At 55.0% G+C, this 27,903-nt stretch overlaps 29 non-coding genes across 29 annotated transcripts; all 29 read left to right on the top strand.

Annotated features, from left to right (window-relative positions):
- The first annotated feature begins 287 nt into the window (after window positions 1–287).
- On the top strand, window positions 288–406 carry LOC126115236 (5S ribosomal RNA). Its single transcript, XR_007525290.1, has one exon. It is a non-coding gene; the product is annotated as a 5S ribosomal RNA (ribosomal RNA).
- An 856-nt stretch (window positions 407–1,262) lies between these two features.
- Window positions 1,263–1,381, top strand: LOC126115471 (5S ribosomal RNA). Its single transcript, XR_007525503.1, has one exon. It is a non-coding gene; the product is annotated as a 5S ribosomal RNA (ribosomal RNA).
- An 856-nt stretch (window positions 1,382–2,237) lies between these two features.
- Window positions 2,238–2,356, top strand: LOC126115470 (5S ribosomal RNA). Its single transcript, XR_007525502.1, has one exon. It is a non-coding gene; the product is annotated as a 5S ribosomal RNA (ribosomal RNA).
- An 832-nt stretch (window positions 2,357–3,188) lies between these two features.
- LOC126115182 (5S ribosomal RNA) lies at window positions 3,189–3,307 on the top strand. Its single transcript, XR_007525241.1, has one exon. It is a non-coding gene; the product is annotated as a 5S ribosomal RNA (ribosomal RNA).
- Window positions 3,308–4,163: 856 nt separating this feature from the next.
- Window positions 4,164–4,282, top strand: LOC126115400 (5S ribosomal RNA). The gene has a single exon (XR_007525439.1). It is a non-coding gene; the product is annotated as a 5S ribosomal RNA (ribosomal RNA).
- Window positions 4,283–5,103: 821 nt separating this feature from the next.
- On the top strand, window positions 5,104–5,222 carry LOC126115233 (5S ribosomal RNA). Its single transcript, XR_007525288.1, has one exon. It is a non-coding gene; the product is annotated as a 5S ribosomal RNA (ribosomal RNA).
- An 832-nt stretch (window positions 5,223–6,054) lies between these two features.
- On the top strand, window positions 6,055–6,173 carry LOC126115232 (5S ribosomal RNA). The gene has a single exon (XR_007525287.1). It is a non-coding gene; the product is annotated as a 5S ribosomal RNA (ribosomal RNA).
- An 856-nt stretch (window positions 6,174–7,029) lies between these two features.
- LOC126115399 (5S ribosomal RNA) lies at window positions 7,030–7,148 on the top strand. The gene has a single exon (XR_007525438.1). It is a non-coding gene; the product is annotated as a 5S ribosomal RNA (ribosomal RNA).
- Window positions 7,149–7,980: 832 nt separating this feature from the next.
- LOC126115231 (5S ribosomal RNA) lies at window positions 7,981–8,099 on the top strand. The gene has a single exon (XR_007525286.1). It is a non-coding gene; the product is annotated as a 5S ribosomal RNA (ribosomal RNA).
- An 856-nt stretch (window positions 8,100–8,955) lies between these two features.
- LOC126115398 (5S ribosomal RNA) lies at window positions 8,956–9,074 on the top strand. Its single transcript, XR_007525437.1, has one exon. It is a non-coding gene; the product is annotated as a 5S ribosomal RNA (ribosomal RNA).
- An 832-nt stretch (window positions 9,075–9,906) lies between these two features.
- LOC126115230 (5S ribosomal RNA) lies at window positions 9,907–10,025 on the top strand. Its single transcript, XR_007525285.1, has one exon. It is a non-coding gene; the product is annotated as a 5S ribosomal RNA (ribosomal RNA).
- An 856-nt stretch (window positions 10,026–10,881) lies between these two features.
- Window positions 10,882–11,000, top strand: LOC126115397 (5S ribosomal RNA). Its single transcript, XR_007525436.1, has one exon. It is a non-coding gene; the product is annotated as a 5S ribosomal RNA (ribosomal RNA).
- An 821-nt stretch (window positions 11,001–11,821) lies between these two features.
- Window positions 11,822–11,940, top strand: LOC126115229 (5S ribosomal RNA). The gene has a single exon (XR_007525284.1). It is a non-coding gene; the product is annotated as a 5S ribosomal RNA (ribosomal RNA).
- Window positions 11,941–12,772: 832 nt separating this feature from the next.
- LOC126115228 (5S ribosomal RNA) lies at window positions 12,773–12,891 on the top strand. The gene has a single exon (XR_007525283.1). It is a non-coding gene; the product is annotated as a 5S ribosomal RNA (ribosomal RNA).
- Window positions 12,892–13,747: 856 nt separating this feature from the next.
- Window positions 13,748–13,866, top strand: LOC126115396 (5S ribosomal RNA). The gene has a single exon (XR_007525435.1). It is a non-coding gene; the product is annotated as a 5S ribosomal RNA (ribosomal RNA).
- Window positions 13,867–14,698: 832 nt separating this feature from the next.
- LOC126115227 (5S ribosomal RNA) lies at window positions 14,699–14,817 on the top strand. Its single transcript, XR_007525282.1, has one exon. It is a non-coding gene; the product is annotated as a 5S ribosomal RNA (ribosomal RNA).
- An 856-nt stretch (window positions 14,818–15,673) lies between these two features.
- LOC126115181 (5S ribosomal RNA) lies at window positions 15,674–15,792 on the top strand. The gene has a single exon (XR_007525240.1). It is a non-coding gene; the product is annotated as a 5S ribosomal RNA (ribosomal RNA).
- Window positions 15,793–16,624: 832 nt separating this feature from the next.
- On the top strand, window positions 16,625–16,743 carry LOC126115226 (5S ribosomal RNA). Its single transcript, XR_007525281.1, has one exon. It is a non-coding gene; the product is annotated as a 5S ribosomal RNA (ribosomal RNA).
- Window positions 16,744–17,599: 856 nt separating this feature from the next.
- Window positions 17,600–17,718, top strand: LOC126115394 (5S ribosomal RNA). The gene has a single exon (XR_007525433.1). It is a non-coding gene; the product is annotated as a 5S ribosomal RNA (ribosomal RNA).
- An 832-nt stretch (window positions 17,719–18,550) lies between these two features.
- On the top strand, window positions 18,551–18,669 carry LOC126115225 (5S ribosomal RNA). Its single transcript, XR_007525280.1, has one exon. It is a non-coding gene; the product is annotated as a 5S ribosomal RNA (ribosomal RNA).
- An 856-nt stretch (window positions 18,670–19,525) lies between these two features.
- Window positions 19,526–19,644, top strand: LOC126115393 (5S ribosomal RNA). The gene has a single exon (XR_007525432.1). It is a non-coding gene; the product is annotated as a 5S ribosomal RNA (ribosomal RNA).
- An 832-nt stretch (window positions 19,645–20,476) lies between these two features.
- On the top strand, window positions 20,477–20,595 carry LOC126115223 (5S ribosomal RNA). The gene has a single exon (XR_007525279.1). It is a non-coding gene; the product is annotated as a 5S ribosomal RNA (ribosomal RNA).
- Window positions 20,596–21,451: 856 nt separating this feature from the next.
- Window positions 21,452–21,570, top strand: LOC126115392 (5S ribosomal RNA). Its single transcript, XR_007525431.1, has one exon. It is a non-coding gene; the product is annotated as a 5S ribosomal RNA (ribosomal RNA).
- An 846-nt stretch (window positions 21,571–22,416) lies between these two features.
- On the top strand, window positions 22,417–22,535 carry LOC126115391 (5S ribosomal RNA). Its single transcript, XR_007525430.1, has one exon. It is a non-coding gene; the product is annotated as a 5S ribosomal RNA (ribosomal RNA).
- An 832-nt stretch (window positions 22,536–23,367) lies between these two features.
- On the top strand, window positions 23,368–23,486 carry LOC126115484 (5S ribosomal RNA). Its single transcript, XR_007525515.1, has one exon. It is a non-coding gene; the product is annotated as a 5S ribosomal RNA (ribosomal RNA).
- Window positions 23,487–24,318: 832 nt separating this feature from the next.
- Window positions 24,319–24,437, top strand: LOC126115448 (5S ribosomal RNA). Its single transcript, XR_007525482.1, has one exon. It is a non-coding gene; the product is annotated as a 5S ribosomal RNA (ribosomal RNA).
- An 832-nt stretch (window positions 24,438–25,269) lies between these two features.
- Window positions 25,270–25,388, top strand: LOC126115221 (5S ribosomal RNA). Its single transcript, XR_007525277.1, has one exon. It is a non-coding gene; the product is annotated as a 5S ribosomal RNA (ribosomal RNA).
- Window positions 25,389–26,220: 832 nt separating this feature from the next.
- Window positions 26,221–26,339, top strand: LOC126115378 (5S ribosomal RNA). Its single transcript, XR_007525419.1, has one exon. It is a non-coding gene; the product is annotated as a 5S ribosomal RNA (ribosomal RNA).
- Window positions 26,340–27,171: 832 nt separating this feature from the next.
- On the top strand, window positions 27,172–27,290 carry LOC126115483 (5S ribosomal RNA). The gene has a single exon (XR_007525514.1). It is a non-coding gene; the product is annotated as a 5S ribosomal RNA (ribosomal RNA).
- The last annotated feature ends 613 nt before the right edge of the window (window positions 27,291–27,903 follow it).

The following is a 27,903-nucleotide window of genomic DNA, read 5'->3' as shown; positions in this document are numbered from 1 at the left end:
CTGAACACCAGGGACAAGATGCGTCCTCCGCTAGTGTCGAAGGCTGCACGCGCCCAGCGAATGACAGGGGGTGCAACGAGCAGCAGTGCGTCTCACACACGCGGCGGTGCGCCCGCCAATTTGGCCGTCGCTCTGCTGGGACGCCGGGCGCGCCTCCCCGCGCCGTCCTCGAGGAACTGGCGGTTGCGGAAGGAAGCGCTTTCGTCAAATGCGGCCGAAAACTAACATTTTGTGTGTTGGGAGAAAAGCCGAACGCGAATTCTGCCGTGCTCCTACATTAGATGAGCGCCAACGGTCATACCATGATGAATACACCGGTTCTCGTCCGATCACCGAAGTTAAGCATCATCGGGCCCGGCTAGTACTTGGATGGGTGACCGCCTGGGAAACCCGGGTGCTGTTGGCTCCCTTCCTTTTGTTTTTTTGTTATGTCGCCAGCCCAATTGTCAAACTACCTTTCTGTTGTGACAAAGATGCTTCCTTAAGCCTTTTAAACTACTGTAATGGTACGAAAATGCAGTAATTAACTCAGTTTGAGGGAGAATGTGCTAACCAAGTTTGCCAAGAAGACTTTGAAAGCGACAAAACAGTACGAATCGGCAGGTGATTTCTGAAATACGTCACCGCCTATTGTTGTGTAGGAGTGTAGAGTTCCAAATTTGATTTGTAACCACGAATGTATTCCTTAGTCGTCTCGTCTCGTCCCGCAGACGTTTGTCGTGCTTGCGCTGTCATATGGACCACGACCCGAGCGGCAGCGAGCGGCAGTCGAGCAAAGTCGGGACAAGTCGGGACGGGGAGAGGGACAGGGATAGGAACGGGGACAGGGACAGGGATAGGAATGGTGCGAATGCACTGCAAACTACGCAGACACCTGGTGTGAGGCGAGGCGAGGCGAGGCGAGGCGAGGAAGCCCACATCGCTACCAGTGGCGCCCTCCAGCACGACACTGCCACACCCCGCACAGGCCCTCCGCTGAACACCAGGGACAAGATGCGTCCTCCGCTAGTGTCGAAGGCTGCACGCGCCCAGCGAATGACAGGGGGTGCAACGAGCAGCAGTGCGTCTCACACACGCGGCGGTGCGCCCGCCAATTTGGCCGTCGCTCTGCTGGGACGCCGGGCGCGCCTCCCCGCGCCGTCCTCGAGGAACTGGCGGTTGCGGAAGGAAGCGCTTTCGTCAAATGCGGCCGAAAACTAACATTTTGTGTGTTGGGAGAAAAGCCGAACGCGAATTCTGCCGTGCTCCTACATTAGATGAGCGCCAACGGTCATACAGTGATGAATACACCGGTTCTCGTCCGATCATCGAAGTTAAGCATCATCGGGCCCGGCTAGTACTTGGATGGGTGACCGCCTGGGAAACCCGGGTGCTGTTGGCTCCCTTCCTTTTGTTTTTTTGTTATGTCGCCAGCCCAATTTTCAAACTACCTTTCTGTTGTGACAAAGATGCTTCCTTAAGCCTTTTAAACTACTGTAATGGTACGAAAATGCAGTAATTAACTCAGTTTGAGGGAGAATGTGCTAACCAAGTTTGCCAAGAAGACTTTGAAAACGACAAAACAGTACGAATCGGCAGGTGATTTCTGAAATACGTCACCGCCTATTGTTGTGTAGGAGTGTAGAGTTCCAAATTTGATTTGTAACCACGAATGTATTCCTTAGTCGTCTCGTCTCGTCCCGCAGACGTTTGTCGTGCTTGCGCTGTCATATGGACCACGACCCGAGCGGCAGCGAGCGGCAGTCGAGCAAAGTCGGGACAAGTCGGGACGGGGAGAGGGACAGGGATAGGAACGGGGACAGGGACAGGGATAGGAATGGTGCGAATGCACTGCAAACTACGCAGACACCTGGTGTGAGGCGAGGCGAGGCGAGGCGAGGCGAGGAAGCCCACATCGCTACCAGTGGCGCCCTCCAGCACGACACTGCCACACCCCGCACAGGCCCTCCGCTGAACACCAGGGACAAGATGCGTCCTCCGCTAGTGTCGAAGGCTGCACGCGCCCAGCGAATGACAGGGGGCGCAACGAGCAGCAGTGCGTCTCACACACGCGGCGGTGCGCCCGCCAATTTGGCCGTCGCTCTGCTGGGACGCCGGGCGCGCCTCCCCGCGCCGTCCTCGAGGAACTGGCGGTTGCGGAAGGAAGCGCTTTCGTCAAATGCGGCCGAAAACTAACATTTTGTGTGTTGGGAGAAAAGCCGAACGCGAATTCTGCCGTGCTCCTACATTAGATGAGCGCCAACGGTCATACAGTGATGAATACACCGGTTCTCGTCCGATCATCGAAGTTAAGCATCATCGGGCCCGGCTAGTACTTGGATGGGTGACCGCCTGGGAAACCCGGGTGCTGTTGGCTCCCTTCCTTTTGTTTTTTTGTTATGTCGCCAGCCCAATTTTCAAACTACCTTTCTGTTGTGACAAAGATGCTTCCTTAAGCCTTTTAAACTACTGTAATGGTACGAAAATGCAGTAATTAACTCAGTTTGAGGGAGAATGTGCTAACCAAGTTTGCCAAGAAGACTTTGAAAACGACAAAACAGTACGAATCGGCAGGTGATTTCTGAAATACGTCACCGCCTATTGTTGTGTAGGAGTGTAGAGTTCCAAATTTGATTTGTAACCACGAATGTATTCCTTAGTCGTCTCGTCTCGTCCCGCAGACGTTTGTCGTGCTTGCGCTGTGATATGGACCACGACCCGAGCGGCAGCGAGCGGCAGTCGAGCAAAGTCGGGACAAGTCGGGACGGGGACAGGGACAGGGATAGGAATGGTGCGAATGCACTGCAAACTACGCAGACACCTGGTGTGAGGCGAGGCGAGGCGAGGCGAGGCGAGGTAGCCCACATCGCTACCAGTGGCGCCCTCCAGCATGACACTGCCACACCCCGCACAGGCCCTCCGCTGAACACCAGGGACAAGATGCGTCCTCCGCTAGTGTCGAAGGCTGCACGCGCCCAGCGAATGACAGGGGGTGCAACGAGCAGCAGTGCGTCTCACACACGCGGCGGTGCGCCCGCCAATTTGGCCGTCGCTCTGCTGGGACGCCGGGCGCGCCTCCCCGCGCCGTCCTCGAGGAACTGGCGGTTGCGGAAGGAAGCGCTTTCGTCAAATGCGGCCGAAAACTAACATTTTGTGTGTTGGGAGAAAAGCCGAACGCGAATTCTGCCGTGCTCCTACATTAGATGAGCGCCAACGGCCATACCATGATGAATACACCGGTTCTCGTCCGATCACCGAAGTTAAGCATCATCGGGCCCGGATAGTACTTGGATGGGTGACCGCCTGGGAAACCCGGGTGCTGTTGGCTCCCTTCCTTTTGTTTTTTTGTTATGTCGCCAGCCCAATTTTCAAACTACCTTTCTGTTGTGACAAAGATGCTTCCTTAAGCCTTTTAAACTACTGTAATGGTACGAAAATGCAGTAATTAACTCAGTTTGAGGGAGAATGTGCTAACCAAGTTTGCCAAGAAGACTTTGAAAACGACAAAACAGTACGAATCGGCAGGTGATTTCTGAAATACGTCACCGCCTATTGTTGTGTAGGAGTGTAGAGTTCCAAATTTGATTTGTAACCACGAATGTATTCCTTAGTCGTCTCGTCTCGTCCCGCAGACGTTTGTCGTGCTTGCGCTGTCATATGGACCACGACCCGAGCGGCAGCGAGCGGCAGTCGAGCAAAGTCGGGACAAGTCGGGACGGGGAGAGGGACAGGGATAGGAACGGGGACAGGGACAGGGATAGGAATGGTGCGAATGCACTGCAAACTACGCAGACACCTGGTGTGAGGCGAGGCGAGGCGAGGCGAGGCGAGGAAGCCCACATCGCTACCAGTGGCGCCCTCTAGCATGACACTGCCACACCCCGCACAGGCCCTCCGCTGAACACCAGGGACAAGATGCGTCCTCCGCTAGTGTCGAAGGCTGCACGCGCCCAGCGAATGACAGGGGGTGCAACGAGCAGCAGTGCGTCTCACACACGCGGCGGTGCGCCCGCCAATTTGGCCGTCGCTCTGCTGGGACGCCGGGCGCGCCTCCCCGCGCCGTCCTCGAGGAACTGGCGGTTGCGGAAGGAAGCGCTTTCGTCAAATGCGGCCGAAAACTAACATTTTGTGTGTTGGGAGAAAAGCCGAACGCGAATTCTGCCGTGCTCCTACATTGGATGAGCGCCAACGGCCATACCATGATGAATACACCGGTTCTCGTCCGATCACCGAAGTTAAGCATCATCGGGCCCGGATAGTACTTGGATGGGTGACCGCCTGGTAAACCCGGGTGCTGTTGGCTCCCTTCCTTTTGTTTTTTTGTTATGTCGCCAGCCCAATTTTCAAACTACCTTTCTGTTGTGACAAAGATGCTTCCTTAAGCCTTTTAAACTACTGTAATGGTACGAAAATGCAGTAATTAACTCAGTTTGAGGGAGAATGTGCTAACCAAGTTTGCCAAGAAGACTTTGAAAACGACAAAACAGTACGAATCGGCAGGTGATTTCTGAAATACGTCACCGCCTATTGTTGTGTAGGAGTGTAGAGTTCCAAATTTGATTTGTAACCACGAATGTATTCCTTAGTCGTCTCGTCTCGTCCCGCAGACGTTTGTCGTGCTTGCGCTGTGATATGGACCACGACCCGAGCGGCAGCGAGCGAAGTCGGGACAAGTCGGGACGGGGACAGGGACAGGGATAGGAATGGTGCGAATGCACTGAAAACTACGCAGCCACCTGGTGTGAGGCGAGGCGAGGCGAGGCGAGGCGAGGAAGCCCACATCGCTACCAGTGGCGCCCTCCAGCACGACACTGCCACACCCCGCACAGGCCCTCCGCTGAACACCAGGGACAAGATGCGTCCTCCGCTAGTGTCGAAGGCTGCACGCGCCCAGCGAATGACAGGGGGTGCAACGAGCAGCAGTGCGTCTCACACACGCGGCGGTGCGCCCGCCAATTTGGCCGTCGCTCTGCTGGGACGCCTGGCGCGCCTCCCCGCGCCGTCCTCGAGGAACTGGCGGTTGCGGAAGGAAGCGCTTTCGTCAAATGCGGCCGAAAACTAACATTTTGTGTGTTGGGAGAAAAGCCGAACGCGAATTCTGCCGTGCTCCTACATTAGATGAGCGCCAACGGTCATACCATGATGAATACACCGGTTCTCGTCCGATCACCGAAGTTAAGCATCATCGGGCCCGGCTAGTACTTGGATGGGTGACCGCCTGGGAAACCCGGGTGCTGTTGGCTCCCTTCCTTTTGTTTTTTTGTTATGTCGCCAGCCCAATTGTCAAACTACCTTTCTGTTGTGACAAAGATGCTTCCTTAAGCCTTTTAAACTACTGTAATGGTACGAAAATGCAGTAATTAACTCAGTTTGAGGGAGAATGTGCTAACCAAGTTTGCCAAGAAGACTTTGAAAACGACAAAACAGTACGAATCGGCAGGTGATTTCTGAAATACGTCACCGCCTATTGTTGTGTAGGAGTGTAGAGTTCCAAATTTGATTTGTAACCACGAATGTATTCCTTAGTCGTCTCGTCTCGTCCCGCAGACGTTTGTCGTGCTTGCGCTGTGATATGGACCACGACCCGAGCGGCAGCGAGCGGCAGTCGAGCAAAGTCGGGACAAGTCGGGACGGGGACAGGGACAGGGATAGGAATGGTGCGAATGCACTGAAAACTACGCAGACACCTGGTGTGAGGCGAGGCGAGGCGAGGCGAGGCGAGGAAGCCCACATCGCTACCAGTGGCGCCCTCCAGCACGACACTGCCACACCCCGCACAGGCCCTCCGCTGAACACCAGGGACAAGATGAGTCCTCCGCTAGTGTCGAAGGCTGCACGCGCCCAGCGAATGACAGGGGGTGCAACGAGCAGCAGTGCGTCTCACACACGCGGCGGTGCGCCCGCCAATTTGGCCGTCGCTCTGCTGGGACGCCGGGCGCGCCTCCCCGCGCCGTCCTCGAGGAACTGGCGGTTGCGGAAGGAAGCGCTTTCGTCAAATGCGGCCGAAAACTAACATTTTGTGTGTTGGGAGAAAAGCCGAACGCGAATTCTGCCGTGCTCCTACATTAGATGAGCGCCAACGGTCATACCATGATGAATACACCGGTTCTCGTCCGATCACCGAAGTTAAGCATCATCGGGCCCGGCTAGTACTTGGATGGGTGACCGCCTGGGAAACCCGGGTGCTGTTGGCTCCCTTCCTTTTGTTTTTTTGTTATGTCGCCAGCCCAATTTTCAAACTACCTTTCTGTTGTGACAAAGATGCTTCCTTAAGCCTTTTAAACTACTGTAATGGTACGAAAATGCAGTAATTAACTCAGTTTGAGGGAGAATGTGCTAACCAAGTTTGCCAAGAAGACTTTGAAAACGACAAAACAGTACGAATCGGCAGGTGATTTCTGAAATACGTCACCGCCTATTGTTGTGTAGGAGTGTAGAGTTCCAAATTTGATTTGTAACCACGAATGTATTCCTTAGTCGTCTCGTCTCGTCCCGCAGACGTTTGTCGTGCTTGCGCTGTCATATGGACCACGACCCGAGCGGCAGCGAGCGGCAGTCGAGCAAAGTCGGGACAAGTCGGGACGGGGAGAGGGACAGGGATAGGAACGGGGACAGGGACAGGGATAGGAATGGTGCGAATGCACTGCAAACTACGCAGACACCTGGTGTGAGGCGAGGCGAGGCGAGGCGAGGCGAGGAAGCCCACATCGCTACCAGTGGCGCCCTCCAGCATGACACTGCCACACCCCGCACAGGCCCTCCGCTGAACACCAGGGACAAGATGCGTCCTCCGCTAGTGTCGAAGGCTGCACGCGCCCAGCGAATGACAGGGGGTGCAACGAGCAGCAGTGCGTCTCACACACGCGGCGGTGCGCCCGCCAATTTGGCCGTCGCTCTGCTATGACGCCGGGCGCGCCTCCCCGCGCCGTCCTCGAGGAACTGGCGGTTGCGGAAGGAAGCGCTTTCGTCAAATGCGGTCGAAAACTAACATTTTGTGTGTTGGGAGAAAAGCCGAACGCGAATTCTGCCGTGCTCCTACATTAGATGAGCGCCAACGGCCATACCATGATGAATACACCGGTTCTCGTCCGATCACCGAAGTTAAGCATCATCGGGCCCGGATAGTACTTGGATGGGTGACCGCCTGGTAAACCCGGGTGCTGTTGGCTCCCTTCCTTTTGTTTTTTTGTTATGTCGCCAGCCCAATTTTCAAACTACCTTTCTGTTGTGACAAAGATGCTTCCTTAAGCCTTTTAAACTACTGTAATGGTACGAAAATGCAGTAATTAACTCAGTTTGAGGGAGAATGTGCTAACCAAGTTTGCCAAGAAGACTTTGAAAACGACAAAACAGTACGAATCGGCAGGTGATTTCTGAAATACGTCACCGCCTATTGTTGTGTAGGAGTGTAGAGTTCCAAATTTGATTTGTAACCACGAATGTATTCCTTAGTCGTCTCGTCTCGTCCCGCAGACGTTTGTCGTGCTTGCGCTGTGATATGGACCACGACCCGAGCGGCAGCGAGCGGCAGTCGAGCAAAGTCGGGACAAGTCGGGACGGGGACAGGGACAGGGATAGGAATGGTGCGAATGCACTGAAAACTACGCAGACACCTGGTGTGAGGCGAGGCGAGGCGAGGCGAGGCGAGGAAGCCCACATCGCTACCAGTGGCGCCCTCCAGCACGACACTGCCACACCCCGCACAGGCCCTCCGCTGAACACCAGGGACAAGATGAGTCCTCCGCTAGTGTCGAAGGCTGCACGCGCCCAGCGAATGACAGGGGGTGCAACGAGCAGCAGTGCGTCTCACACACGCGGCGGTGCGCCCGCCAATTTGGCCGTCGCTCTGCTGGGACGCCGGGCGCGCCTCCCCGCGCCGTCCTCGAGGAACTGGCGGTTGCGGAAGGAAGCGCTTTCGTCAAATGCGGCCGAAAACTAACATTTTGTGTGTTGGGAGAAAAGCCGAACGCGAATTCTGCCGTGCTCCTACATTAGATGAGCGCCAACGGTCATACCATGATGAATACACCGGTTCTCGTCCGATCACCGAAGTTAAGCATCATCGGGCCCGGCTAGTACTTGGATGGGTGACCGCCTGGGAAACCCGGGTGCTGTTGGCTCCCTTCCTTTTGTTTTTTTGTTATGTCGCCAGCCCAATTTTCAAACTACCTTTCTGTTGTGACAAAGATGCTTCCTTAAGCCTTTTAAACTACTGTAATGGTACGAAAATGCAGTAATTAACTCAGTTTGAGGGAGAATGTGCTAACCAAGTTTGCCAAGAAGACTTTGAAAACGACAAAACAGTACGAATCGGCAGGTGATTTCTGAAATACGTCACCGCCTATTGTTGTGTAGGAGTGTAGAGTTCCAAATTTGATTTGTAACCACGAATGTATTCCTTAGTCGTCTCGTCTCGTCCCGCAGACGTTTGTCGTGCTTGCGCTGTCATATGGACCACGACCCGAGCGGCAGCGAGCGGCAGTCGAGCAAAGTCGGGACAAGTCGGGACGGGGAGAGGGACAGGGATAGGAACGGGGACAGGGACAGGGATAGGAATGGTGCGAATGCACTGCAAACTACGCAGACACCTGGTGTGAGGCGAGGCGAGGCGAGGCGAGGCGAGGAAGCCCACATCGCTACCAGTGGCGCCCTCCAGCATGACACTGCCACACCCCGCACAGGCCCTCCGCTGAACACCAGGGACAAGATGCGTCCTCCGCTAGTGTCGAAGGCTGCACGCGCCCAGCGAATGACAGGGGGTGCAACGAGCAGCAGTGCGTCTCACACACGCGGCGGTGCGCCCGCCAATTTGGCCGTCGCTCTGCTATGACGCCGGGCGCGCCTCCCCGCGCCGTCCTCGAGGAACTGGCGGTTGCGGAAGGAAGCGCTTTCGTCAAATGCGGTCGAAAACTAACATTTTGTGTGTTGGGAGAAAAGCCGAACGCGAATTCTGCCGTGCTCCTACATTAGATGAGCGCCAACGGCCATACCATGATGAATACACCGGTTCTCGTCCGATCACCGAAGTTAAGCATCATCGGGCCCGGATAGTACTTGGATGGGTGACCGCCTGGTAAACCCGGGTGCTGTTGGCTCCCTTCCTTTTGTTTTTTTGTTATGTCGCCAGCCCAATTTTCAAACTACCTTTCTGTTGTGACAAAGATGCTTCCTTAAGCCTTTTAAACTACTGTAATGGTACGAAAATGCAGTAATTAACTCAGTTTGAGGGAGAATGTGCTAACCAAGTTTGCCAAGAAGACTTTGAAAACGACAAAACAGTACGAATCGGCAGGTGATTTCTGAAATACGTCACCGCCTATTGTTGTGTAGGAGTGTAGAGTTCCAAATTTGATTTGTAACCACGAATGTATTCCTTAGTCGTCTCGTCTCGTCCCGCAGACGTTTGTCGTGCTTGCGCTGTGATATGGACCACGACCCGAGCGGCAGCGAGCGGCAGTCGAGCAAAGTCGGGACAAGTCGGGACGGGGACAGGGACAGGGATAGGAATGGTGCGAATGCACTGAAAACTACGCAGACACCTGGTGTGAGGCGAGGCGAGGCGAGGCGAGGCGAGGAAGCCCACATCGCTACCAGTGGCGCCCTCCAGCACGACACTGCCACACCCCGCACAGGCCCTCCGCTGAACACCAGGGACAAGATGAGTCCTCCGCTAGTGTCGAAGGCTGCACGCGCCCAGCGAATGACAGGGGGTGCAACGAGCAGCAGTGCGTCTCACACACGCGGCGGTGCGCCCGCCAATTTGGCCGTCGCTCTGCTGGGACGCCGGGCGCGCCTCCCCGCGCCGTCCTCGAGGAACTGGCGGTTGCGGAAGGAAGCGCTTTCGTCAAATGCGGCCGAAAACTAACATTTTGTGTGTTGGGAGAAAAGCCGAACGCGAATTCTGCCGTGCTCCTACATTAGATGAGCGCCAACGGTCATACCATGATGAATACACCGGTTCTCGTCCGATCACCGAAGTTAAGCATCATCGGGCCCGGCTAGTACTTGGATGGGTGACCGCCTGGGAAACCCGGGTGCTGTTGGCTCCCTTCCTTTTGTTTTTTTGTTATGTCGCCAGCCCAATTTTCAAACTACCTTTCTGTTGTGACAAAGATGCTTCCTTAAGCCTTTTAAACTACTGTAATGGTACGAAAATGCAGTAATTAACTCAGTTTGAGGGAGAATGTGCTAACCAAGTTTGCCAAGAAGACTTTGAAAACGACAAAACAGTACGAATCGGCAGGTGATTTCTGAAATACGTCACCGCCTATTGTTGTGTAGGAGTGTAGAGTTCCAAATTTGATTTGTAACCACGAATGTATTCCTTAGTCGTCTCGTCTCGTCCCGCAGACGTTTGTCGTGCTTGCGCTGTCATATGGACCACGACCCGAGCGGCAGCGAGCGGCAGTCGAGCAAAGTCGGGACAAGTCGGGACGGGGAGAGGGACAGGGATAGGAACGGGGACAGGGACAGGGATAGGAATGGTGCGAATGCACTGCAAACTACGCAGACACCTGGTGTGAGGCGAGGCGAGGCGAGGCGAGGCGAGGAAGCCCACATCGCTACCAGTGGCGCCCTCTAGCATGACACTGCCACACCCCGCACAGGCCCTCCGCTGAACACCAGGGACAAGATGCGTCCTCCGCTAGTGTCGAAGGCTGCACGCGCCCAGCGAATGACAGGGGGTGCAACGAGCAGCAGTGCGTCTCACACACGCGGCGGTGCGCCCGCCAATTTGGCCGTCGCTCTGCTGGGACGCCGGGCGCGCCTCCCCGCGCCGTCCTCGAGGAACTGGCGGTTGCGGAAGGAAGCGCTTTCGTCAAATGCGGCAGAAAAATAACATTTTGTGTGTTGGGAGAAAAGCCGAACGCGAATTCTGCCGTGCTCCTACATTGGATGAGCGCCAACGGCCATACCATGATGAATACACCGGTTCTCGTCCGATCACCGAAGTTAAGCATCATCGGGCCCGGATAGTACTTGGATGGGTGACCGCCTGGTAAACCCGGGTGCTGTTGGCTCCCTTCCTTTTGTTTTTTTGTTATGTCGCCAGCCCAATTTTCAAACTACCTTTCTGTTGTGACAAAGATGCTTCCTTAAGCCTTTTAAACTACTGTAATGGTACGAAAATGCAGTAATTAACTCAGTTTGAGGGAGAATGTGCTAACCAAGTTTGCCAAGAAGACTTTGAAAACGACAAAACAGTACGAATCGGCAGGTGATTTCTGAAATACGTCACCGCCTATTGTTGTGTAGGAGTGTAGAGTTCCAAATTTGATTTGTAACCACGAATGTATTCCTTAGTCGTCTCGTCTCGTCCCGCAGACGTTTGTCGTGCTTGCGCTGTGATATGGACCACGACCCGAGCGGCAGCGAGCGAAGTCGGGACAAGTCGGGACGGGGACAGGGACAGGGATAGGAATGGTGCGAATGCACTGAAAACTACGCAGACACCTGGTGTGAGGCGAGGCGAGGCGAGGCGAGGCGAGGAAGCCCACATCGCTACCAGTGGCGCCCTCCAGCACGACACTGCCACACCCCGCACAGGCCCTCCGCTGAACACCAGGGACAAGATGCGTCCTCCGCTAGTGTCGAAGGCTGCACGCGCCCAGCGAATGACAGGGGGTGCAACGAGCAGCAGTGCGTCTCACACACGCGGCGGTGCGCCCGCCAATTTGGCCGTCGCTCTGCTGGGACGCCTGGCGCGCCTCCCCGCGCCGTCCTCGAGGAACTGGCGGTTGCGGAAGGAAGCGCTTTCGTCAAATGCGGCCGAAAACTAACATTTTGTGTGTTGGGAGAAAAGCCGAACGCGAATTCTGCCGTGCTCCTACATTAGATGAGCGCCAACGGTCATACCATGATGAATACACCGGTTCTCGTCCGATCACCGAAGTTAAGCATCATCGGGCCCGGCTAGTACTTGGATGGGTGACCGCCTGGGAAACCCGGGTGCTGTTGGCTCCCTTCCTTTTGTTTTTTTGTTATGTCGCCAGCCCAATTGTCAAACTACCTTTCTGTTGTGACAAAGATGCTTCCTTAAGCCTTTTAAACTACTGTAATGGTACGAAAATGCAGTAATTAACTCAGTTTGAGGGAGAATGTGCTAACCAAGTTTGCCAAGAAGACTTTGAAAACGACAAAACAGTACGAATCGGCAGGTGATTTCTGAAATACGTCACCGCCTATTGTTGTGTAGGAGTGTAGAGTTCCAAATTTGATTTGTAACCACGAATGTATTCCTTAGTCGTCTCGTCTCGTCCCGCAGACGTTTGTCGTGCTTGCGCTGTGATATGGACCACGACCCGAGCGGCAGCGAGCGGCAGTCGAGCAAAGTCGGGACAAGTCGGGACGGGGACAGGGACAGGGATAGGAATGGTGCGAATGCACTGAAAACTACGCAGACACCTGGTGTGAGGCGAGGCGAGGCGAGGCGAGGCGAGGAAGCCCACATCGCTACCAGTGGCGCCCTCCAGCACGACACTGCCACACCCCGCACAGGCCCTCCGCTGAACACCAGGGACAAGATGAGTCCTCCGCTAGTGTCGAAGGCTGCACGCGCCCAGCGAATGACAGGGGGTGCAACGAGCAGCAGTGCGTCTCACACACGCGGCGGTGCGCCCGCCAATTTGGCCGTCGCTCTGCTGGGACGCCGGGCGCGCCTCCCCGCGCCGTCCTCGAGGAACTGGCGGTTGCGGAAGGAAGCGCTTTCGTCAAATGCGGCCGAAAACTAACATTTTGTGTGTTGGGAGAAAAGCCGAACGCGAATTCTGCCGTGCTCCTACATTAGATGAGCGCCAACGGTCATACCATGATGAATACACCGGTTCTCGTCCGATCACCGAAGTTAAGCATCATCGGGCCCGGCTAGTACTTGGATGGGTGACCGCCTGGGAAACCCGGGTGCTGTTGGCTCCCTTCCTTTTGTTTTTTTGTTATGTCGCCAGCCCAATTTTCAAACTACCTTTCTGTTGTGACAAAGATGCTTCCTTAAGCCTTTTAAACTACTGTAATGGTACGAAAATGCAGTAATTAACTCAGTTTGAGGGAGAATGTGCTAACCAAGTTTGCCAAGAAGACTTTGAAAACGACAAAACAGTACGAATCGGCAGGTGATTTCTGAAATACGTCACCGCCTATTGTTGTGTAGGAGTGTAGAGTTCCAAATTTGATTTGTAACCACGAATGTATTCCTTAGTCGTCTCGTCTCGTCCCGCAGACGTTTGTCGTGCTTGCGCTGTCATATGGACCACGACCCGAGCGGCAGCGAGCGGCAGTCGAGCAAAGTCGGGACAAGTCGGGACGGGGAGAGGGACAGGGATAGGAACGGGGACAGGGACAGGGATAGGAATGGTGCGAATGCACTGCAAACTACGCAGACACCTGGTGTGAGGCGAGGCGAGGCGAGGCGAGGCGAGGAAGCCCACATCGCTACCAGTGGCGCCCTCCAGCATGACACTGCCACACCCCGCACAGGCCCTCCGCTGAACACCAGGGACAAGATGCGTCCTCCGCTAGTGTCGAAGGCTGCACGCGCCCAGCGAATGACAGGGGGTGCAACGAGCAGCAGTGCGTCTCACACACGCGGCGGTGCGCCCGCCAATTTGGCCGTCGCTCTGCTATGACGCCGGGCGCGCCTCCCCGCGCCGTCCTCGAGGAACTGGCGGTTGCGGAAGGAAGCGCTTTCGTCAAATGCGGTCGAAAACTAACATTTTGTGTGTTGGGAGAAAAGCCGAACGCGAATTCTGCCGTGCTCCTACATTAGATGAGCGCCAACGGCCATACCATGATGAATACACCGGTTCTCGTCCGATCACCGAAGTTAAGCATCATCGGGCCCGGATAGTACTTGGATGGGTGACCGCCTGGTAAACCCGGGTGCTGTTGGCTCCCTTCCTTTTGTTTTTTTGTTATGTCGCCAGCCCAATTTTCAAACTACCTTTCTGTTGTGACAAAGATGCTTCCTTAAGCCTTTTAAACTACTGTAATGGTACGAAAATGCAGTAATTAACTCAGTTTGAGGGAGAATGTGCTAACCAAGTTTGCCAAGAAGACTTTGAAAACGACAAAACAGTACGAATCGGCAGGTGATTTCTGAAATACGTCACCGCCTATTGTTGTGTAGGAGTGTAGAGTTCCAAATTTGATTTGTAACCACGAATGTATTCCTTAGTCGTCTCGTCTCGTCCCGCAGACGTTTGTCGTGCTTGCGCTGTGATATGGACCACGACCCGAGCGGCAGCGAGCGGCAGTCGAGCAAAGTCGGGACAAGTCGGGACGGGGACAGGGACAGGGATAGGAATGGTGCGAATGCACTGAAAACTACGCAGACACCTGGTGTGAGGCGAGGCGAGGCGAGGCGAGGCGAGGAAGCCCACATCGCTACCAGTGGCGCCCTCCAGCACGACACTGCCACACCCCGCACAGGCCCTCCGCTGAACACCAGGGACAAGATGAGTCCTCCGCTAGTGTCGAAGGCTGCACGCGCCCAGCGAATGACAGGGGGTGCAACGAGCAGCAGTGCGTCTCACACACGCGGCGGTGCGCCCGCCAATTTGGCCGTCGCTCTGCTGGGACGCCGGGCGCGCCTCCCCGCGCCGTCCTCGAGGAACTGGCGGTTGCGGAAGGAAGCGCTTTCGTCAAATGCGGCCGAAAACTAACATTTTGTGTGTTGGGAGAAAAGCCGAACGCGAATTCTGCCGTGCTCCTACATTAGATGAGCGCCAACGGTCATACCATGATGAATACACCGGTTCTCGTCCGATCACCGAAGTTAAGCATCATCGGGCCCGGCTAGTACTTGGATGGGTGACCGCCTGGGAAACCCGGGTGCTGTTGGCTCCCTTCCTTTTGTTTTTTTGTTATGTCGCCAGCCCAATTTTCAAACTACCTTTCTGTTGTGACAAAGATGCTTCCTTAAGCCTTTTAAACTACTGTAATGGTACGAAAATGCAGTAATTAACTCAGTTTGAGGGAGAATGTGCTAACCAAGTTTGCCAAGAAGACTTTGAAAACGACAAAACAGTACGAATCGGCAGGTGATTTCTGAAATACGTCACCGCCTATTGTTGTGTAGGAGTGTAGAGTTCCAAATTTGATTTGTAACCACGAATGTATTCCTTAGTCGTCTCGTCTCGTCCCGCAGACGTTTGTCGTGCTTGCGCTGTCATATGGACCACGACCCGAGCGGCAGCGAGCGGCAGTCGAGCAAAGTCGGGACAAGTCGGGACGGGGAGAGGGACAGGGATAGGAACGGGGACAGGGACAGGGATAGGAATGGTGCGAATGCACTGCAAACTACGCAGACACCTGGTGTGAGGCGAGGCGAGGCGAGGCGAGGCGAGGAAGCCCACATCGCTACCAGTGGCGCCCTCCAGCATGACACTGCCACACCCCGCACAGGCCCTCCGCTGAACACCAGGGACAAGATGCGTCCTCCGCTAGTGTCGAAGGCTGCACGCGCCCAGCGAATGACAGGGGGTGCAACGAGCAGCAGTGCGTCTCACACACGCGGCGGTGCGCCCGCCAATTTGGCCGTCGCTCTGCTATGACGCCGGGCGCGCCTCCCCGCGCCGTCCTCGAGGAACTGGCGGTTGCGGAAGGAAGCGCTTTCGTCAAATGCGGTCGAAAACTAACATTTTGTGTGTTGGGAGAAAAGCCGAACGCGAATTCTGCCGTGCTCCTACATTAGATGAGCGCCAACGGCCATACCATGATGAATACACCGGTTCTCGTCCGATCACCGAAGTTAAGCATCATCGGGCCCGGATAGTACTTGGATGGGTGACCGCCTGGGAAACCCGGGTGCTGTTGGCTCCCTTCCTTTTGTTTTTTTGTTATGTCGCCAGCCCAATTGTCAAACTACCTTTCTGTTGTGACAAAGATGCTTCCTTAAGCCTTTTAAACTACTGTAATGGTACGAAAATGCAGTAATTAACTCAGTTTGAGGGAGAATGTGCTAACCAAGTTTGCCAAGAAGACTTTGAAAACGACAAAACAGTACGAATCGGCAGGTGATTTCTGAAATACGTCACCGCCTATTGTTGTGTAGGAGTGTAGAGTTCCAAATTTGATTTGTAACCACGAATGTATTCCTTAGTCGTCTCGTCTCGTCCCGCAGACGTTTGTCGTGCTTGCGCTGTGATATGGACCACGACCCGAGCGGCAGCGAGCGGCAGTCGAGCAAAGTCGGGACAAGTCGGGACGGGGACAGGGACAGGGATAGGAATGGTGCGAATGCACTGAAAACTACGCAGACACCTGGTGTGAGGCGAGGCGAGGCGAGGCGAGGCGAGGAAGCCCACATCGCTACCAGTGGCGCCCTCCAGCACGACACTGCCACACCCCGCACAGGCCCTCCGCTGAACACCAGGGACAAGATGAGTCCTCCGCTAGTGTCGAAGGCTGCACGCGCCCAGCGAATGACAGGGGGTGCAACGAGCAGCAGTGCGTCTCACACACGCGGCGGTGCGCCCGCCAATTTGGCCGTCGCTCTGCTGGGACGCCTGGCGCGCCTCCCCGCGCCGTCCTCGAGGAACTGGCGGTTGCGGAAGGAAGCGCTTTCGTCAAATGCGGCCGAAAACTAACATTTTGTGTGTTGGGAGAAAAGCCGAACGCGAATTCTGCCGTGCTCCTACATTAGATGAGCGCCAACGGTCATACCATGATGAATACACCGGTTCTCGTCCGATCACCGAAGTTAAGCATCATCGGGCCCGGCTAGTACTTGGATGGGTGACCGCCTGGGAAACCCGGGTGCTGTTGGCTCCCTTCCTTTTGTTTTTTTGTTATGTCGCCAGCCCAATTTTCAAACTACCTTTCTGTTGTGACAAAGATGCTTCCTTAAGCCTTTTAAACTACTGTAATGGTACGAAAATGCAGTAATTAACTCAGTTTGAGGGAGAATGTGCTAACCAAGTTTGCCAAGAAGACTTTGAAAACGACAAAACAGTACGAATCGGCAGGTGATTTCTGAAATACGTCACCGCCTATTGTTGTGTAGGAGTGTAGAGTTCCAAATTTGATTTGTAACCACGAATGTATTCCTTAGTCGTCTCGTCTCGTCCCGCAGACGTTTGTCGTGCTTGCGCTGTCATATGGACCACGACCCGAGCGGCAGCGAGCGGCAGTCGAGCAAAGTCGGGACAAGTCGGGACGGGGAGAGGGACAGGGATAGGAACGGGGACAGGGACAGGGATAGGAATGGTGCGAATGCACTGCAAACTACGCAGACACCTGGTGTGAGGCGAGGCGAGGCGAGGCGAGGCGAGGAAGCCCACATCGCTACCAGTGGCGCCCTCCAGCATGACACTGCCACACCCCGCACAGGCCCTCCGCTGAACACCAGGGACAAGATGCGTCCTCCGCTAGTGTCGAAGGCTGCACGCGCCCAGCGAATGACAGGGGGTGCAACGAGCAGCAGTGCGTCTCACACACGCGGCGGTGCGCCCGCCAATTTGGCCGTCGCTCTGCTATGACGCCGGGCGCGCCTCCCCGCGCCGTCCTCGAGGAACTGGCGGTTGCGGAAGGAAGCGCTTTCGTCAAATGCGGTCGAAAACTAACATTTTGTGTGTTGGGAGAAAAGCCGAACGCGAATTCTGCCGTGCTCCTACATTAGATGAGCGCCAACGGCCATACCATGATGAATACACCGGTTCTCGTCCGATCACCGAAGTTAAGCATCATCGGGCCCGGATAGTACTTGGATGGGTGACCGCCTGGTAAACCCGGGTGCTGTTGGCTCCCTTCCTTTTGTTTTTTTGTTATGTCGCCAGCCCAATTTTCAAACTACCTTTCTGTTGTGACAAAGATGCTTCCTTAAGCCTTTTAAACTACTGTAATGGTACGAAAATGCAGTAATTAACTCAGTTTGAGGGAGAATGTGCTAACCAAGTTTGCCAAGAAGACTTTGAAAACGACAAAACAGTACGAATCGGCAGGTGATTTCTGAAATACGTCACCGCCTATTGTTGTGTAGGAGTGTAGAGTTCCAAATTTGATTTGTAACCACGAATGTATTCCTTAGTCGTCTCGTCTCGTCCCGCAGACGTTTGTCGTGCTTGCGCTGTGATATGGACCACGACCCGAGCGGCAGCGAGCGGCAGTCGAGCAAAGTCGGGACAAGTCGGGACGGGGACAGGGACAGGGATAGGAATGGTGCGAATGCACTGAAAACTACGCAGACACCTGGTGTGAGGCGAGGCGAGGCGAGGCGAGGCGAGGAAGCCCACATCGCTACCAGTGGCGCCCTCCAGCACGACACTGCCACACCCCGCACAGGCCCTCCGCTGAACACCAGGGACAAGATGAGTCCTCCGCTAGTGTCGAAGGCTGCACGCGCCCAGCGAATGACAGGGGGTGCAACGAGCAGCAGTGCGTCTCACACACGCGGCGGTGCGCCCGCCAATTTGGCCGTCGCTCTGCTGGGACGCCGGGCGCGCCTCCCCGCGCCGTCCTCGAGGAACTGGCGGTTGCGGAAGGAAGCGCTTTCGTCAAATGCGGCCGAAAACTAACATTTTGTGTGTTGGGAGAAAAGCCGAACGCGAATTCTGCCGTGCTCCTACATTAGATGAGCGCCAACGGTCATACCATGATGAATACACCGGTTCTCGTCCGATCACCGAAGTTAAGCATCATCGGGCCCGGCTAGTACTTGGATGGGTGACCGCCTGGGAAACCCGGGTGCTGTTGGCTCCCTTCCTTTTGTTTTTTTGTTATGTCGCCAGCCCAATTTTCAAACTACCTTTCTGTTGTGACAAAGATGCTTCCTTAAGCCTTTTAAACTACTGTAATGGTACGAAAATGCAGTAATTAACTCAGTTTGAGGGAGAATGTGCTAACCAAGTTTGCCAAGAAGACTTTGAAAACGACAAAACAGTACGAATCGGCAGGTGATTTCTGAAATACGTCACCGCCTATTGTTGTGTAGGAGTGTAGAGTTCCAAATTTGATTTGTAACCACGAATGTATTCCTTAGTCGTCTCGTCTCGTCCCGCAGACGTTTGTCGTGCTTGCGCTGTCATATGGACCACGACCCGAGCGGCAGCGAGCGGCAGTCGAGCAAAGTCGGGACAAGTCGGGACGGGGAGAGGGACAGGGATAGGAACGGGGACAGGGACAGGGATAGGAATGGTGCGAATGCACTGCAAACTACGCAGACACCTGGTGTGAGGCGAGGCGAGGCGAGGCGAGGCGAGGAAGCCCACATCGCTACCAGTGGCGCCCTCCAGCATGACACTGCCACACCCCGCACAGGCCCTCCGCTGAACACCAGGGACAAGATGCGTCCTCCGCTAGTGTCGAAGGCTGCACGCGCCCAGCGAATGACAGGGGGTGCAACGAGCAGCAGTGCGTCTCACACACGCGGCGGTGCGCCCGCCAATTTGGCCGTCGCTCTGCTATGACGCCGGGCGCGCCTCCCCGCGCCGTCCTCGAGGAACTGGCGGTTGCGGAAGGAAGCGCTTTCGTCAAATGCGGTCGAAAACTAACATTTTGTGTGTTGGGAGAAAAGCCGAACGCGAATTCTGCCGTGCTCCTACATTAGATGAGCGCCAACGGCCATACCATGATGAATACACCGGTTCTCGTCCGATCACCGAAGTTAAGCATCATCGGGCCCGGATAGTACTTGGATGGGTGACCGCCTGGTAAACCCGGGTGCTGTTGGCTCCCTTCCTTTTGTTTTTTTGTTATGTCGCCAGCCCAATTTTCAAACTACCTTTCTGTTGTGACAAAGATGCTTCCTTAAGCCTTTTAAACTACTGTAATGGTACGAAAATGCAGTAATTAACTCAGTTTGAGGGAGAATGTGCTAACCAAGTTTGCCAAGAAGACTTTGAAAACGACAAAACAGTACGAATCGGCAGGTGATTTCTGAAATACGTCACCGCCTATTGTTGTGTAGGAGTGTAGAGTTCCAAATTTGATTTGTAACCACGAATGTATTCCTTAGTCGTCTCGTCTCGTCCCGCAGACGTTTGTCGTGCTTGCGCTGTGATATGGACCACGACCCGAGCGGCAGCGAGCGGCAGTCGAGCAAAGTCGGGACAAGTCGGGACGGGGACAGGGACAGGGATAGGAATGGTGCGAATGCACTGAAAACTACGCAGACACCTGGTGTGAGGCGAGGCGAGGCGAGGCGAGGCGAGGAAGCCCACATCGCTACCAGTGGCGCCCTCCAGCACGACACTGCCACACCCCGCACAGGCCCTCCGCTGAACACCAGGGACAAGATGAGTCCTCCGCTAGTGTCGAAGGCTGCACGCGCCCAGCGAATGACAGGGGGTGCAACGAGCAGCAGTGCGTCTCACACACGCGGCGGTGCGCCCGCCAATTTGGCCGTCGCTCTGCTGGGACGCCGGGCGCGCCTCCCCGCGCCGTCCTCGAGGAACTGGCGGTTGCGGAAGGAAGCGCTTTCGTCAAATGCGGCCGAAAACTAACATTTTGTGTGTTGGGAGAAAAGCCGAACGCGAATTCTGCCGTGCTCCTACATTAGATGAGCGCCAACGGTCATACCATGATGAATACACCGGTTCTCGTCCGATCACCGAAGTTAAGCATCATCGGGCCCGGCTAGTACTTGGATGGGTGACCGCCTGGGAAACCCGGGTGCTGTTGGCTCCCTTCCTTTTGTTTTTTTGTTATGTCGCCAGCCCAATTTTCAAACTACCTTTCTGTTGTGACAAAGATGCTTCCTTAAGCCTTTTAAACTACTGTAATGGTACGAAAATGCAGTAATTAACTCAGTTTGAGGGAGAATGTGCTAACCAAGTTTGCCAAGAAGACTTTGAAAACGACAAAACAGTACGAATCGGCAGGTGATTTCTGAAATACGTCACCGCCTATTGTTGTGTAGGAGTGTAGAGTTCCAAATTTGATTTGTAACCACGAATGTATTCCTTAGTCGTCTCGTCTCGTCCCGCAGACGTTTGTCGTGCTTGCGCTGTCATATGGACCACGACCCGAGCGGCAGCGAGCGGCAGTCGAGCAAAGTCGGGACAAGTCGGGACGGGGAGAGGGACAGGGATAGGAACGGGGACAGGGACAGGGATAGGAATGGTGCGAATGCACTGCAAACTACGCAGACACCTGGTGTGAGGCGAGGCGAGGCGAGGCGAGGCGAGGAAGCCCACATCGCTACCAGTGGCGCCCTCCAGCATGACACTGCCACACCCCGCACAGGCCCTCCGCTGAACACCAGGGACAAGATGCGTCCTCCGCTAGTGTCGAAGGCTGCACGCGCCCAGCGAATGACAGGGGGTGCAACGAGCAGCAGTGCGTCTCACACACGCGGCGGTGCGCCCGCCAATTTGGCCGTCGCTCTGCTATGACTCCGGGCGCGCCTCCCCGCGCCGTCCTCGAGGAACTGGCGGTTGCGGAAGGAAGCGCTTTCGTCAAATGCGGTCGAAAACTAACATTTTGTGTGTTGGGAGAAAAGCCGAACGCGAATTCTGCCGTGCTCCTACATTAGATGAGCGCCAACGGCCATACCATGATGAATACACCGGTTCTCGTCCGATCACCGAAGTTAAGCATCATCGGGCCCGGATAGTACTTGGATGGGTGACCGCCTGGTAAACCCGGGTGCTGTTGGCTCCCTTCCTTTTGTTTTTTTGTTATGTCGCCAGCCCAATTTTCAAACTACCTTTCTGTTGTGACAAAGATGCTTCCTTAAGCCTTTTAAACTACTGTAATGGTACGAAAATGCAGTAATTAACTCAGTTTGAGGGAGAATGTGCTAACCAAGTTTGCCAAGAAGACTTTGAAAACGACAAAACAGTACGAATCGGCAGGTGATTTCTGAAATACGTCACCGCCTATTGTTGTGTAGGAGTGTAGAGTTCCAAATTTGATTTGTAACCACGAATGTATTCCTTAGTCGTCTCGTCTCGTCCCGCAGACGTTTGTCGTGCTTGCGCTGTCATATGGACCACGACCCGAGCGGCAGCGAGCGGCAGTCGAGCAAAGTCGGGACAAGTCGGGACGGGGAGAGGGACAGGGATAGGAACGGGGACAGGGACAGGGATAGGAATGGTGCGAATGCACTGCAAACTACGCAGACACCTGGTGTGAGGCGAGGCGAGGCGAGGAAGCCCACATCGCTACCAGTGGCGCCCTCCAGCATGACACTGCCACACCCCGCACAGGCCCTCCGCTGAACACCAGGGACAAGATGCGTCCTCCGCTAGTGTCGAAGGCTGCACGCGCCCAGCGAATGACAGGGGGTGCAACGAGCAGCAGTGCGTCTCACACACGCGGCGGTGCGCCCGCCAATTTGGCCGTCGCTCTGCTATGACTCCGGGCGCGCCTCCCCGCGCCGTCCTCGAGGAACTGGCGGTTGCGGAAGGAAGCGCTTTCGTCAAATGCGGTCGAAAACTAACATTTTGTGTGTTGGGAGAAAAGCCGAACGCGAATTCTGCCGTGCTCCTACATTAGATGAGCGCCAACGGCCATACCATGATGAATACACCGGTTCTCGTCCGATCACCGAAGTTAAGCATCATCGGGCCCGGATAGTACTTGGATGGGTGACCGCCTGGTAAACCCGGGTGCTGTTGGCTCCCTTCCTTTTGTTTTTTTGTTATGTCGCCAGCCCAATTTTCAAACTACCTTTCTGTTGTGACAAAGATGCTTCCTTAAGCCTTTTAAACTACTGTAATGGTACGAAAATGCAGTAATTAACTCAGTTTGAGGGAGAATGTGCTAACCAAGTTTGCCAAGAAGACTTTGAAAACGACAAAACAGTACGAATCGGCAGGTGATTTCTGAAATACGTCACCGCCTATTGTTGTGTAGGAGTGTAGAGTTCCAAATTTGATTTGTAACCACGAATGTATTCCTTAGTCGTCTCGTCTCGTCCCGCAGACGTTTGTCGTGCTTGCGCTGTGATATGGACCACGACCCGAGCGGCAGCGAGCGGCAGTCGAGCAAAGTCGGGACAAGTCGGGACGGGGACAGGGACAGGGATAGGAATGGTGCGAATGCACTGAAAACTACGCAGACACCTGGTGTGAGGCGAGGCGAGGCGAGGCGAGGCGAGGAAGCCCACATCGCTACCAGTGGCGCCCTCCAGCACGACACTGCCACACCCCGCACAGGCCCTCCGCTGAACACCAGGGACAAGATGCGTCCTCCGCTAGTGTCGAAGGCTGCACGCGCCCAGAGAATGACAGGGGGTGCAACGAGCAGCAGTGCGTCTCACACACGCGGCGGTGCGCCCGCCAATTTGGCCGTCGCTCTGCTGGGACGCCTGGCGCGCCTCCCCGCGCCGTCCTCGAGGAACTGGCGGTTGCGGAAGGAAGCGCTTTCGTCAAATGCGGCCGAAAACTAACATTTTGTGTGTTGGGAGAAAAGCCGAACGCGAATTCTGCCGTGCTCCTACATTAGATGAGCGCCAACGGTCATACCATGATGAATACACCGGTTCTCGTCCGATCACCGAAGTTAAGCATCATCGGGCCCGGCTAGTACTTGGATGGGTCACCGAATGGGAAACCCGTGTGCTGTTGGCTCCCTTCCTTTTGTTTTTTTGTTATGTCGCCAGCCCAATTTTCAAACTACCTTTCTGTTGTGACAAAGATGCTTCCTTAAGCCTTTTAAACTACTGTAATGGTACGAAAATGCAGTAATTAACTCAGTTTGAGGGAGAATGTGCTAACCAAGTTTGCCAAGAAGACTTTGAAAACGACAAAACAGTACGAATCGGCAGGTGATTTCTGAAATACGTCACCGCCTATTGTTGTGTAGGAGTGTAGAGTTCCAAATTTGATTTGTAACCACGAATGTATTCCTTAGACGTCTCGTCTCGTCCCGCAGACGTTTGTCGTGCTTGCGCTGTGATATGGACCACGACCCGAGCGGCAGCGAGCGGCAGTCGAGCAAAGTCGGGACAAGTCGGGACGGGGACAGGGACAGGGATAGGAATGGTGCGAATGCACTGAAAACTACGCAGACACCTGGTGTGAGGCGAGGCGAGGCGAGGCGAGGCGAGGAAGCCCACATCGCTACCAGTGGCGCCCTCCAGCACGACACTGCCACACCCCGCACAGGCCCTCCGCTGAACACCAGGGACAAGATGCGTCCTCCGCTAGTGTCGAAGGCTGCACGCGCCCAGAGAATGACAGGGGGTGCAACGAGCAGCAGTGCGTCTCACACACGCGGCGGTGCGCCCGCCAATTTGGCCGTCGCTCTGCTGGGACGCCTGGCGCGCCTCCCCGCGCCGTCCTCGAGGAACTGGCGGTTGCGGAAGGAAGCGCTTTCGTCAAATGCGGCCGAAAACTAACATTTTGTGTGTTGGGAGAAAAGCCGAACGCGAATTCTGCCGTGCTCCTACATTAGATGAGCGCCAACGGTCATACCATGATGAATACACCGGTTCTCGTCCGATCACCGAAGTTAAGCATCATCGGGCCCGGCTAGTACTTGGATGGGTCACCGAATGGGAAACCCGGGTGCTGTTGGCTCCCTTCCTTTTGTTTTTTTGTTATGTCGCCAGCCCAATTTTCAAACTACCTTTCTGTTGTGACAAAGATGCTTCCTTAAGCCTTTTAAACTACTGTAATGGTACGAAAATGCAGTAATTAACTCAGTTTGAGGGAGAATGTGCTAACCAAGTTTGCCAAGAAGACTTTGAAAACGACAAAACAGTACGAATCGGCAGGTGATTTCTGAAATACGTCACCGCCTATTGTTGTGTAGGAGTGTAGAGTTCCAAATTTGATTTGTAACCACGAATGTATTCCTTAGACGTCTCGTCTCGTCCCGCAGACGTTTGTCGTGCTTGCGCTGTGATATGGACCACGACCCGAGCGGCAGCGAGCGGCAGTCGAGCAAAGTCGGGACAAGTCGGGACGGGGACAGGGACAGGGATAGGAATGGTGCGAATGCACTGAAAACTACGCAGACACCTGGTGTGAGGCGAGGCGAGGCGAGGCGAGGCGAGGAAGCCCACATCGCTACCAGTGGCGCCCTCCAGCACGACACTGCCACACCCCGCACAGGCCCTCCGCTGAACACCAGGGACAAGATGAGTCCTCCGCTAGTGTCGAAGGCTGCACGCGCCCAGCGAATGACAGGGGGTGCAACGAGCAGCAGTGCGTCTCACACACGCGGCGGTGCGCCCGCCAATTTGGCCGTCGCTCTGCTGGGACGCCGGGCGCGCCTCCCCGCGCCGTCCTCGAGGAACTGGCGGTTGCGGAAGGAAGCGCTTTCGTCAAATGCGGCCGAAAACTAACATTTTGTGTGTTGGGAGAAAAGCCGAACGCGAATTCTGCCGTGCTCCTACATTAGATGAGCGCCAACGGTCATACCATGATGAATACACCGGTTCTCGTCCGATCACCGAAGTTAAGCATCATCGGGCCCGGCTAGTACTTGGATGGGTGACCGCCTGGGAAACCCGGGTGCTGTTGGCTCCCTTCCTTTTGTTTTTTTGTTATGTCGCCAGCCCAATTTTCAAACTACCTTTCTGTTGTGACAAAGATGCTTCCTTAAGCCTTTTAAACTACTGTAATGGTACGAAAATGCAGTAATTAACTCAGTTTGAGGGAGAATGTGCTAACCAAGTTTGCCAAGAAGACTTTGAAAACGACAAAACAGTACGAATCGGCAGGTGATTTCTGAAATACGTCACCGCCTATTGTTGTGTAGGAGTGTAGAGTTCCAAATTTGATTTGTAACCACGAATGTATTCCTTAGTCGTCTCGTCTCGTCCCGCAGACGTTTGTCGTGCTTGCGCTGTCATATGGACCACGACCCGAGCGGCAGCGAGCGGCAGTAGAGCAAAGTCGGGACAAGTCGGGACGGGGACAGGGACAGGGATAGGAATGGTGCGAATGCACTGAAAACTACGCAGACACCTGGTGTGAGGCGAGGCGAGGCGAGGCGAGGCGAGGAAGCCCACATCGCTACCAGTGGCGCCCACCAGCACGACACTGCCACACCCCGCACAGGCCCTCCGCTGAACACCAGGGACAAGATGCGTCCTCCGCTAGTGTCGAAGGCTGCACGCGCCCAGCGAATGACAGGGGGTGCAACGAGCAGCAGTGCGTCTCACACACGCGGCGGTGCGCCCGCCAATTTGGCCGTCGCTCTGCTGGGACGCCGGGCGCGCCTCCCCGCGCCGTCCTCGAGGAACTGGCGGTTGCGGAAGGAAGCGCTTTCGTCAAATGCGGCCGAAAACTAACATTTTGTGTGTTGGGAGAAAAGCCGAACGCGAATTCTGCCGTGCTCCTACATTAGATGAGCGCCAACGGTCATACCATGATGAATACACCGGTTCTCGTCCGATCACCGAAGTTAAGCATCATCGGGCCCGGCTAGTACTTGGATGGGTCACCGCCTGGGAAACCCGGGTGCTGTTGGCTCCCTTCCTTTTGTTTTTTTGTTATGTCGCCAGCCCAATTTTCAAACTACCTTTCTGTTGTGACAAAGATGCTTCCTTAAGCCTTTTAAACTACTGTAATGGTACGAAAATGCAGTAATTAACTCAGTTTGAGGGAGAATGTGCTAACCAAGTTTGCCAAGAAGACTTTGAAAACGACAAAACAGTACGAATCGGCAGGTGATTTCTGAAATACGTCACCGCCTATTGTTGTGTAGGAGTGTAGAGTTCCAAATTTGATTTGTAACCACGAATGTATTCCTTAGTCGTCTCGTCTCGTCCCGCAGACGTTTGTCGTGCTTGCGCTGTCATATGGACCACGACCCGAGCGGCAGCGAGCGGCAGTAGAGCAAAGTCGGGACAAGTCGGGACGGGGACAGGGACAGGGATAGGAATGGTGCGAATGCACTGAAAACTACGCAGACACCTGGTGTGAGGCGAGGCGAGGCGAGGCGAGGCGAGGAAGCCCACATCGCTACCAGTGGCGCCCTCCAGCACGACACTGCCACACCCCGCACAGGCCCTCCGCTGAACACCAGGGACAAGATGCGTCCTCCGCTAGTGTCGAAGGCTGCACGCGCCCAGCGAATGACAGGGGGTGCAACGAGCAGCAGTGCGTCTCACACACGCGGCGGTGCGCCCGCCAATTTGGCCGTCGCTCTGCTGGGACGCCGGGCGCGCCTCCCCGCGCCGTCCTCGAGGAACTGGCGGTTGCGGAAGGAAGCGCTTTCGTCAAATGCGGCCGAAAACTAACATTTTGTGTGTTGGGAGAAAAGCCGAACGCGAATTCTGCCGTGCTCCTACATTAGATGAGCGCCAACGGTCATACAGTGATGAATACACAGGTTCTCGTCCGATCACCGAAGTTAAGCATCATCGGGCCCGGCTAGTACTTGGATGGGTGACCGCCTGGGAAACCCGGGTGCTGTTGGCTCCCTTCCTTTTGTTTTTTTGTTATGTCGCCAGCCCAATTTTCAAACTACCTTTCTGTTGTGACAAAGATGCTTCCTTAAGCCTTTTAAACTACTGTAATGGTACGAAAATGCAGTAATTAACTCAGTTTGAGGGAGAATGTGCTAACCAAGTTTGCCAAGAAGACTTTGAAAACGACAAAACAGTACGAATCGGCAGGTGATTTCTGAAATACGTCACCGCCTATTGTTGTGTAGGAGTGTAGAGCTCCAAATTTGATTTGTAACCACGAATGTATTCCTTAGTCGTCTCGTCTCGTCCCGCAGACGTTTGTCGTGCTTGCGCTGTGATATGGACCACGACCCGAGCGGCAGCGAGCGGCAGTCGAGCAAAGTCGGGACAAGTCGGGACGGGGACAGGGACAGGGATAGGAATGGTGCGAATGCACTGCAAACTACGCAGACACCTGGTGTGAGGCGAGGCGAGGCGAGGCGAGGCGAGGAAGCCCACATCGCTACCAGTGGCGCCCTCCAGCATGACACTGCCACACCCCGCACAGGCCCTCCGCTGAACACCAGGGACAAGATGCGTCCTCCGCTAGTGTCGAAGGCTGCACGCGCCCAGCGAATGACAGG

The sequence above is a fragment of the Schistocerca cancellata genome, unplaced genomic scaffold (assembly GCF_023864275.1).
Source record: "Schistocerca cancellata isolate TAMUIC-IGC-003103 unplaced genomic scaffold, iqSchCanc2.1 HiC_scaffold_317, whole genome shotgun sequence".
Lineage (NCBI taxonomy): Eukaryota > Metazoa > Arthropoda > Insecta > Orthoptera > Acrididae > Schistocerca > Schistocerca cancellata.
The sequence above is the reverse complement of the archived record's forward strand: the minus strand, read 5'-3'. Positions and strand labels throughout refer to the sequence as shown.